Source organism: Acipenser ruthenus, chromosome 4 (genome assembly GCF_902713425.1).
Source record: "Acipenser ruthenus chromosome 4, fAciRut3.2 maternal haplotype, whole genome shotgun sequence".
NCBI classification, from domain to species: domain Eukaryota; kingdom Metazoa; phylum Chordata; class Actinopteri; order Acipenseriformes; family Acipenseridae; genus Acipenser; species Acipenser ruthenus.
This window is the reverse complement of record NC_081192.1, coordinates 18,996,547-19,006,343: the sequence shown is the minus strand read 5'-3', so window position 1 is coordinate 19,006,343 and position 9,797 is coordinate 18,996,547. Positions and strand designations below refer to the sequence as shown.

The following is a 9,797-nucleotide window of genomic DNA, read 5'->3' as shown; positions in this document are numbered from 1 at the left end:
GAAAGTGGTACGCTGTCAGAGTTTGGTACATGTGCACAATTGCGATCTGATTTGTTTTCCTATTGTCAAACACTGGTACATTTACCATGAATTATACATTATTTTTTGGCACACTTAAACTGGAAACAGACAATATATTTGTCTAAGAAGAAAAAAACAATTCACGATGAACAAGACAAAATGAGAAATCCACCGCAATGTTGCACAAGTAATATATATATATATATATATATATATATATATATATATATATATATATATATATATATATATATACAAGACCCCATGATAAATATATGCATACTATTTTCTTAATGGTGGAAAAACATGATACATTACATTAAAAACGATGTAAAAGAGAGGAAAATATGAAAAATTCAAATTAAAAAAGACGTAATAACACACCTGCTATTTTAGCAGAAGTTATTTAGGCATGCGCGAGCAAGCGCAGTGCCTGCTTTCCACTTTTCTGGTCCTACCTGAAAATAACACTACACCGGTATAAAAATAAAAATTGCGTGGTAACCATAATATCACAGTATAACCTACAGTACATCATGTTCTAAAACGAAGGCTTACAAAAAACTGAGTAATACTACAATTCACACACACACACACCCTTAGTATAACGCGAGTCTCGGGGGACACACAATATGAGCGTTATGTAACCGAAGAGCCTTATAAACTGGGGAGTGGGGGGGCGCTGCGGGACACATAATAACACATATCTGACTAAAATACAACATAAAATAACTCCCTCTCTATAATGCATATACAGAAGAAAAAAAGGTAACATTCCCACTTGTGGATCATTTCAATTAGCCGTTTTTAAACTATAAATAGCCTGTCTAAACAGCGGTCGGGAGTTCAGTTTGAAGGGACAGACAAGCAAATTAAGTGCGAGGAGAGCGGAAGAGGGAATGGGTTCGCCCCAGGTTCGGCTGCCATAGCCGGGCTGAAGCGTCTCGTCACCCAGTGAAAGCCGCAGCTCCTCTCACAGCAAAAAGTAAATACATTAGGAAAGATAACCACGTAATAGACCTAATATTTATTTACTTTAAAAGCGAATGCTTAATAAGATGTCTGTGTTATAAAGTGCCAGCGCAGCTTTTCTTCAGTTCAGATACTGTATCAAATGGGAGAGACAGAAACGGAAGTTAGACTGAGAAGTTGTTTACAGTTTGAACAACACCGGTACTGTATTTATTGTAGAAATATTGCATGAATCACTAGTATAGGGATTTGGGGGACATGCTTAGGAGCGTTACATCTAAGGCGCGTTATACCCGAGAGCCTTAGCGAGGGAGCACTATATATATATATATATATATATATATATATATATATATATATATATATATATATATATATATATATATATACACACACACACTATTTAATCACTGGACCACACAGCCTCCTATGGTAATAGGCCATAGTACAGTCATAGTACAGCAGTAATTACTTACCTTTAATACCTCTGCATATTATCTACCTCTAGTCACACTCCCGGAACTTGTCAAATGCTTAGTACGTGACTTCTAAACTGAACCTTGTGGACTTGGCAGGCTCTGAACGGTTGGGGAACACGGGTGAGTATAAGAATCTGGAACCTGGCTTGTTTGAAGGGTTGGAGGCAAGTTTCTGATTTGTTTCAGATTTCCCCTACTGGGCTGAATGGCCTGTTTCTCATTCTTGAATTTCTTATCTACTCAGTGCGTTTGTGCGGAATTAAACCTGTTTTTTAAATTCAAACTTGTACCTATTTTTAAATAAATAAACCTGTGTAAGATGCAGGGTGAGCAGTATCTCAACTTTCCAGCGTAGCTCAACCCATTAAATAAAGTCCAACCCAATCAGATTTTTGGATTCCATTTATTTAAAAAAATATATATATATTATTAAAAACAGGTGCACATTCCAATGCATGCTATCTAGATAGATGTGTACAGACCCAAGTCCAAAGGCAAAAGACCTAGTACTGTGCCTCTGTTCATTCATAACCATGGCTAAACGTTACCACCAAATACGAATTGATGTATCTCTTCTATTAACCACACAGTAACACATTGCTACCAGTTTAAGGGCATATGGCACTACCTTTACTTCTGGAAATCAGAACCACTATTACCTTTGATTCCAATTGGATTTTACCTTACAGTACCACAGTGTGCCATATGGTGGCTAAATATTGCAAATAAAGTAATGTCCAACATCCCTGGAAATCCCTTTGAACAAGATAGCCCAAGTTTTCTCAAATGCAGTATTTTACTTCCTGCGCCCTTATAGTTTTACAGACTAGTGCCTATTTTCCACTGCCTTTTCCCAGGTATAGCTGAGCTGGACCGTCTGGGCGAGGTGTAGTTAAAGATGTCTGTCTGCGTTATAGAGTAATTTTGTCAGGTATAGCTGACTGAGGAAATAGTCGTGTGGCAGTAAAAGGTTGTGTTACTATCTTTAATCTTGTATTCATTGTTCAGTTTTTTTATTTTATCTTGACACTGAGTAGCAGTGCGATTCATCCCCTGCTGCCGCAGAACCTCCGCAGTTTTGTCAAACACTTTTAACTGTGCCCGATACCTGCTCTTGAATAAGGTTTTTCGCCCAAATGTTGAGGAGAGCTGTAATTTCTTTGTCGGTTTGTTTTGAACACTGTGCTATCCGAGGTGTAGCTAAGCAGCACAAAGGAATATCCGCTAGAAAGTGTCTTGAGGGCATCAGATGATTCTAGGGCATTTGCCAAGCACTCCCACCTTTCACTTCCATAGTTTAGCAACTCTATGAAATCAACCCACCCTGACCCTAACCCAACCCCAGCCCTAAAACCTAACCCTAACCGACTACCTAACCCTAAACCTAACCATTAAAAATCATCTGATGCCCTCAGGACACTTTCTAGTGGATATTCCTTTGTTCTGTGTGTAGCTAAGGTATAGGTATAGCTGAGTGTCAGTGGAAACATCCTACAGCTACAACTCAAACAGACCGTCCAGCTCAGCTATACCTGGGCAAAGGCAGTGAAACCTGGCATAGAGATGTAAGTGACAAGATGACATAGGAGTGTTTTTCCTGAGGGGTTAATGCAGGTGAGTAAGTATACTGTATGTGTAAAACCTGATTCATTTCCTTGGCTTTCTAGTCAACAGGAGCAGGAGATTGAGGCCAAGATCTGTCAGAAGTACACGCTGACTGACAGGAGTGACAGTGCTGCCATTGCTGCGGCTGTGAAGGTGGGCGTCTCACTCTTTCTTGACAATGCTCTGGACAATCAGACAGCAGAGGGAGGGGGTTTAGGAATAAGTGCTGTCTTGTAGAACAGCCAGTGCAGTTAATGGTGATCAAGGGCAACCATATCATCAGAGGTGTGCATTTCTCTGACCTCATCTAATGTCATGCCCTGATTTGTACACAGCTATGATCTAGCCTGCTGAAGCTTGAATGTTGGTCTGCATGATAGCCTTGTATTCTGACCACTGAGCATCCTAAACTGGCCTCTGCAAAGGTGGCAGCCAGTATCAGCTTTGACTTTACTGAGGCTTAAAGAAACTCAGCCAATGCCACTCTTTGGAGTTGTTTGGTGGTTATTTTTAAAGGTGATTAAAAGTCTTGTGTCAATTGTTTTATGATGGGATTACAGTCCACCAGGGTCTGGATTGAGACCACCATGACTCCTTTCAAATGTGTTCCAGGCAGGACATCCAGTCGACATGTTTGGAGAAGTGGACGGGCAAGGATTTGGGATCAGGGTGGCTCCTTTGGCAGCTAAACACAGTGGCACCTCTATAGTATCTGCAAAGAAGGCAAAAATGAAGAAGGACATGATCAGGGGAGAAATCCTAGCTTAAGGACTCGTATGATCTTTAGTAATGCTCAGATAAAAAGACAAATGTCTATCTTTTATATCTGTTGTGGTTTTACCAAATTTTTCTTTTGTATTACAAAATAACTGGTTTCTCATTGTTTTTTTTAAAAAAAAAGTTTTGTACATAATCTGTTTGGCTAAATAGACTTGAAACAGGAGAGATAACGGAAGATGTTATATGTCAAAAACAGATAACATAAAACTAAACACACATCCCTTTAAACTGACTTGAGCTACTGTTGTATTCTCTCTGCAGCCCTGGTAGGAAGGATGGACTGGTGAGCCCAGCAGATGGGAAGGAGCTTGAGATGGGCTCTCAGTCGAAGATGTACCAGCTTGTCTCCTCAACGAAGGACCTGGAAAGCAAGGAGCCGAAAGAACACAATGTGCGCCGCGTCGAGTAGGCATGCAAGGAAAACACCAGCTGCCCCAAGTAAGAACCACAAGTACACACATTCTTGCCATATTCTGTGAAAAATACTCAAAAAACATTCAAAACAATCGCTATTCTTTGTTGCCATTATACTGTACCAGCAGTAAACGATTCCCAGTATATACAGGGTGATTCATAAACATTGCACCATAGGAAAAAAAAAAAAAGTCACAGTGCATAAGAACCATGTAAGTTGATGAATGTGTTGACTTAGTGTATGCAAGACAGTCATGGGCAAAGTGTTGGTAATGCAGCAGAGGCTTTCCATAAAAAATATTTGGACAGGCCAAGCCTAGTCACGCGACAGCAGTGTCCTGTGAAGCTGTAAAATTACCATGTGCCTGGGCAATGGCAGATCTCAATTTGAGTTTTTGTATATTCTGCATTCTGAATAACCCTGTATATATTTATCTCTATATACTGTAAATATTTAAATGTATTTGTCTGTGTTTTCACCCATGATGCAGTTCCCAAGTTGGAGGCCTTCGAGGATTTCAAATCGGAGCGCGAGAGCGAGATAAACCGAATCTTGAAGGAGAACAAGTCGGTTCTGGAGAAGAGGAAGAAAGCCAAAGAGCTCATGGACATCAACTACACCAAGCAGGCTTTGCTGGCTAAGAAACAAGACCTGCAGTTGCAGGGCGAGTCAGTCTCTGGGACCACTTGCAAACTGAACTTTGGGACATGCATTGTAACAATGGTAGACTGTATAAAATATAATTGCTGTATTTCTCTTACAAGAATGTAATTATTGGTTGTACTAAACCTTTTTTATAACAAGTAAAACAAGGCTGTCTGTAGAACCAGTGGATTTTCCCTTATCTCAGTTTTCTAACAGCCATAATTTCCAAGTCAGACTTACTACCATATAATCTCGGCAATAGGAGCATGTGCTTGTGTAATAATAGTGCGCTTAAATACGAGATAAGAAAATAAGTAAATAAGTAACTGCATTATACTTCTATTTGTGTATTTATATGGTAAAGTGAATGAACAGATCTTGTGTGGGGCTGTTAGAAAACACCAGAGGAGAGCAGTCTCAGGAGTGCCGCAGCACGTGAATGAGAAAGGTGAGACTGTGATCGATGACGAGGAGTTTGATCTCATGAAGCTGAAGGAGTTGAAAGCCTATTGCTCCAGCTACGATGAGCTGCAGAGCACCAAGGCTGAGGACCAGTACTGCCAATGCTTGGTGGAACAGTGCAGGAGCAGGCTCCTGACAGGTATTATAGTTATGATTATTACTAAGCATCCATGAGGAGCTTCCATGAGTTTGTAAACCCACTGCCGCACCTAGTAATGCTAATATGTCATAAAGCATTTTGGCTTTCAACTTTGTATTTTCAGTTTTATTGAAGGCAAAACATAACAGCATCCTTGACTTTGACCTGTGAGCTAAGATGGCCGCCATATTAAATACATAAAACCACTTACCAAATTGCTGTAAATTATAGTGAGTGTCAGATTCTGGGATTACAAAATAGGAAATACATATTAACACAATAGTTGAGATAATGACACTGGAGATAACTGTTCTGCTGTGCTGATGTTTATAGAGGCTGTTAAATCTTTAGGTTCCAAACTCCGTCCTGTTTGCACAGTCTGTTAACTCGTTTCTTTCTTCCTGCTCATATTGTACAAACAGGAGGAGGATGAGCAGGAGAGATTTGAGCGGCTTCACCAGGAGTTACTGAGCGACAGCCCAGGCTCCATCTCCTTCCACAACGCACACGAGGACTCAGCAGCACATGGGTTATTGCAGGCATACACTGCCCAGCCACTTTATTAGCACCTGTATAATCCCCCTGATTTAGTGATGCAAATAAGGTTGATTATATCATGCAATATGTGATCCCTGCAGTACTTTTCAAATGCCAAAGATTACTTAAGCATTGTTTTATAGATCAAGTCCACCTAACAATGCTGCACTTGATGCAACACGATAGATAATGCATGCATCAACAACGCCAGAATTATGCACAAATGGTTCGAGTATCTCAATTCATATGAGCTGGAATGACACAATCGTTCCTAGGCCTACCTCTCTGCACCCATTGTGTGAAAAAATAATGACTCAATGGGTTAACATCCCTCGAAACACATCCCAGTACCTTTTGGAAGCTGCCATGCCATGTATCAACAAACACTAAAGTGTTAATGCTCACAAAAAAGCATTTTTTAATATTGAGAAAACATTAACCCTCATGGGCTCCAAGAAGAATCCTTGTGTATAGTTTATCCATTTTCAACTTTCAAAAACAATCTAAATTTGTAAGTGTAACAGGGCGAGCAGCCCTGTACATTGTTTATTTATTTTTAGATCGGGGTCTCCCCCTCCGCCCCTGTGCAGAGTATTGTTTTTGTTTATTATGATTTATTGTATTATTGTATTTATGACGGCCTAGCGCCGTGTTGGTGTTTTGTTTATTTTTAAAACGTGTCCTGGCAGAGGCGAGATCGGTGCTCGTCCTCTGCCAGGTGTAATAATTAATAAACTCGTGCAGAAGGTGAACCATCTCCCGAATTAATTACGGGATTAATTTTGTTGCTAATTGGGAGATGGTTCACCTTTAATAAAAGCCTGCAGCTCTCCAGTTCAGGGTGGGTGTCAGAAGGAGAGTGTGCGAGAGGAGTGACGGAGAAACGAGAGAGAAAGTAAACATAGGAACAGTGAAGGCAATCTGCCCAGCCTGACCTGTGTTGCAGTTATTATTTTGTGTTCGTGATTTGTTTTTGTTTACCCTTTTATTTTTGCTCTGTGAGCGAGTGTTTATTTTTGTTTAAATATTTATTTTTGGTTGCTTTAAATAAAACGGCGCCCGCGCCACTGCACAATACCTTTTTGGTTTGTGGTCCCTTCTTCTGCCGTGACGTCAGACCACTCAGCCATTCCTGTCACACGTGGTGTCTTGCGTGGGATCGCAGCGCCTCCAGGACGCAGGCAGAAGTAGGGTACTGCATCTTTTCATTTTTTTTTTCGTTTTTTTTCGTTTTTGTGTGTGGAGAAAAGGAGAGTGAAGAGGAGGATGGGAGGAAGGAAGATGGGAGGAAGAAGGAGGATGAGGAGACAGCAGCCGCTGCAGCAACAACAGCAGGCACAGGAGGAGATGAGCTGGGAAGCCCTCCTCCATAGCATAAGCCAGCTGAGTTGTTGCTGCATCTGTGGGGAGCGGGGGCATTTCCCAGTTAATTGCCCCCTCCCTGAAGACTGGGATTACAGCTGCTGGAGGGGAGATAAAAGGGAGGAGCCCGAACGTCCTGACCTGGAATGGGAGGAGCCCGAATGTCCTGTGCCTGAGTGGGAGGAGCCCGAACGTCCTGCGCCTAAAAGGGAGCAGCCCAAACGTCCTGCGCCTAAAAGGGAGGAGCCCGAACGTCCACGTCCCGAGTGGGAGGAGCCCGAACGTCCACGTCCCGAGAGGGGGGAGTCGGTGCGTCCACGTCCCGAGAGGGGGGAGTCGGTGCGTCCACGTCCCGAGAGGGGGGAGTCGGTGCGTCCACGTCCCGAGAGGGGGGAGTCGGTGCGTCCACGTCCCGAGAGGGGGGAGTCGGTGCGTCCACGTCCCGAGAGGGGGGAGTCGGTGCGTCCACGTCCCGAGAGGGGGGAGTCGGTGCGTCCACGGCCCAAGAAGGGGAAGGCCGAAGGTCCACAGCCCAGGTACCTGCCAGCAGAGGGGGAATACCTGCTGGTGCCGCCTCCATCTCCATGGGAGGACTGTGAGTCGCTCCCACCTCCGCCAGCAGAGGGAGAATACCTGCTGGTGCTACCTCCGTCTCCGTGGGAGGACTGTGAGCCGCTCCCACCTCCACCAGCAGAGGGAGCATACCTGCTGGTTCCACCTCCACCGCCGTGGGAGGACTGTGAGCCGCTCCCACCTCCACCAGCAGAGGGAGCATACCGGCTGGTTCCACCTCCACCGCCGTGGGAGGACTGTGAGTCGCTCCCACCTCCGCCAGCAGAGGGAGCATACCTGCTGGTGCCATCTCCACCGCCCTGGGAGGAATGTGAGTCGCTCCCACCTCCGCCAGCAGAGGGAGCATGCCTGCTGGTTCCACCTCCGTCTCCATGGGAGGACTGTGTGTCGCTCCCACCTCCGCCAGCAGAGGGAGCATTCCTGCTGGTTCCACCTCCACCGTCGTGGGAGGACGACGTGTCGCTCCCACCGCCAGCAGAGGGAGCATTCCTGCTGGTTCCACCTCCACCGTCGTGGGAGGACGACGTGTCGCTCCCACCACCAGCAGAGGGAGCATACCTGCTGGTGCCACCTCCGTCTCCGTGGGAGGACGACATGTTGCTCCCACCACCACCACCAGCAGAGGGAGCATGCCTGCTGGTTCCGCTTCCACCACAACCAGCAGAGGGAACATGCCTGCTGGTTTCCCTGTCGCTGCCAGAAGGGGAGGAGCCGCCTTCGCTGCCAGAAGGGGAGGAGCCGCCTTCGCTGCCAGAAGGGGAGGAGCCGCCTTCGCTGCCAGAAGGGGAGGAGCCGCCTTCGCTGCCAGAAGGGGAGGAGCCGCCTTCGCTGCCAGAAGGGGAGGAGCCGCCTTCGCAGCCTGAAGGGGAGGAAGCCCTGCCGCCTTCGCAGCCTGAAGGGGAGGAAGCCCTGCCGCCTTCGCAGCCTGAAGGGGAGGAAGCCCTGCCGCCTTCGCAGCCTGAAGGGGAGGAAGCCCTGCCGCCTTCGCAGCCTGAAGGGGAGGAAGCCCTGCCGCCTTGGCCGCCTGAAGGGGAGGAAGCCCTGCCGCCTTGGCCGCCTGAAGGGGAGGAAGCCCTGCCGCCTTGGCCGCCTGAAGGGGAGGAAGCCCTGCCACCTTGGCCGCCTGAAGGGGAGGAAGCCCTGCCGCCTGGGCCGCCAGAAGGGGAGGAAGCCCTGCCGCCTTGGCCGCCAGAAGGGGAGAAGCCTTGGCCGCCAGAGGAGGAGGAGCCCCTGCCACCTTTACTGTCAAGAGGAGAGGAGCAGGAGCTACCTCTACCTCCACCACCACCACCACCATTGGGAGAAGTGGAGCTCCTGCTGCCGCCTTCATGGCCAGGGGCTCCCCTCCCGCCGTCAGCATCGCCTTGGGTCGCCTGTGTCTCCCTTGCGTCTCCTAGGGTTGCTGCCGGTCCTGCGTTGCCTCCCGAGGGTCCGCTGCCGTCGCCTCCCGAGGGTCCGCTGCCGCTGCCGTCGCCTCCCGAGGGTCCGCTGCCGCTGCCGTCGCCTCCCGAGGGTCCGCTGCCGCTGCCGTCGCCTCCCGAGGGTCCGCTGCCGCTGCCGTCGCCTCCCGAGGGTCCGCTGCCGTCGCCTGGGGTCGCCAGGGATCCTGCTTCACCTGGGGTCCCTACACTGTGGTCGGAGCCCCATGGAGGGGAGCTGCCGGCCATCAAGAAAGGGGGGGAGGTCAGGAGACCAGCTCCCCCAGCCGCACTTTCGCGGCCAGAGGTCATGTGGTCGGAGCCCCACGGAGGGGAGCTGCCGGCCATCAAGAAAGGGGGGGAGGTCAGGAGACCAGCTCCCCCAGCCG

General features: G+C 47.2%; 1 long non-coding RNA gene across 3 annotated transcripts; it reads left to right on the top strand.

The window, feature by feature from the left end:
* The first annotated feature begins 637 nt into the window (after positions 1-637).
* Positions 638-7,132, top strand: LOC117400168 (uncharacterized). Of its 3 annotated transcripts, none has more exons than XR_004663377.2 (6): positions 638-789; positions 1,502-1,592; positions 3,140-3,230; positions 3,690-4,295; positions 4,763-5,518; positions 5,941-7,132. It is a non-coding gene; the product is annotated as an uncharacterized LOC117400168 (long non-coding RNA). The 3 variants fall into 3 exon arrangements; XR_009328418.1 differs by lacking the exon at positions 638-789 and adding an exon at positions 823-1,006; XR_009328419.1 differs by lacking the exon at positions 638-789 and adding an exon at positions 823-1,032.
* Positions 7,133-9,797: the final 2,665 nt, after the last annotated feature.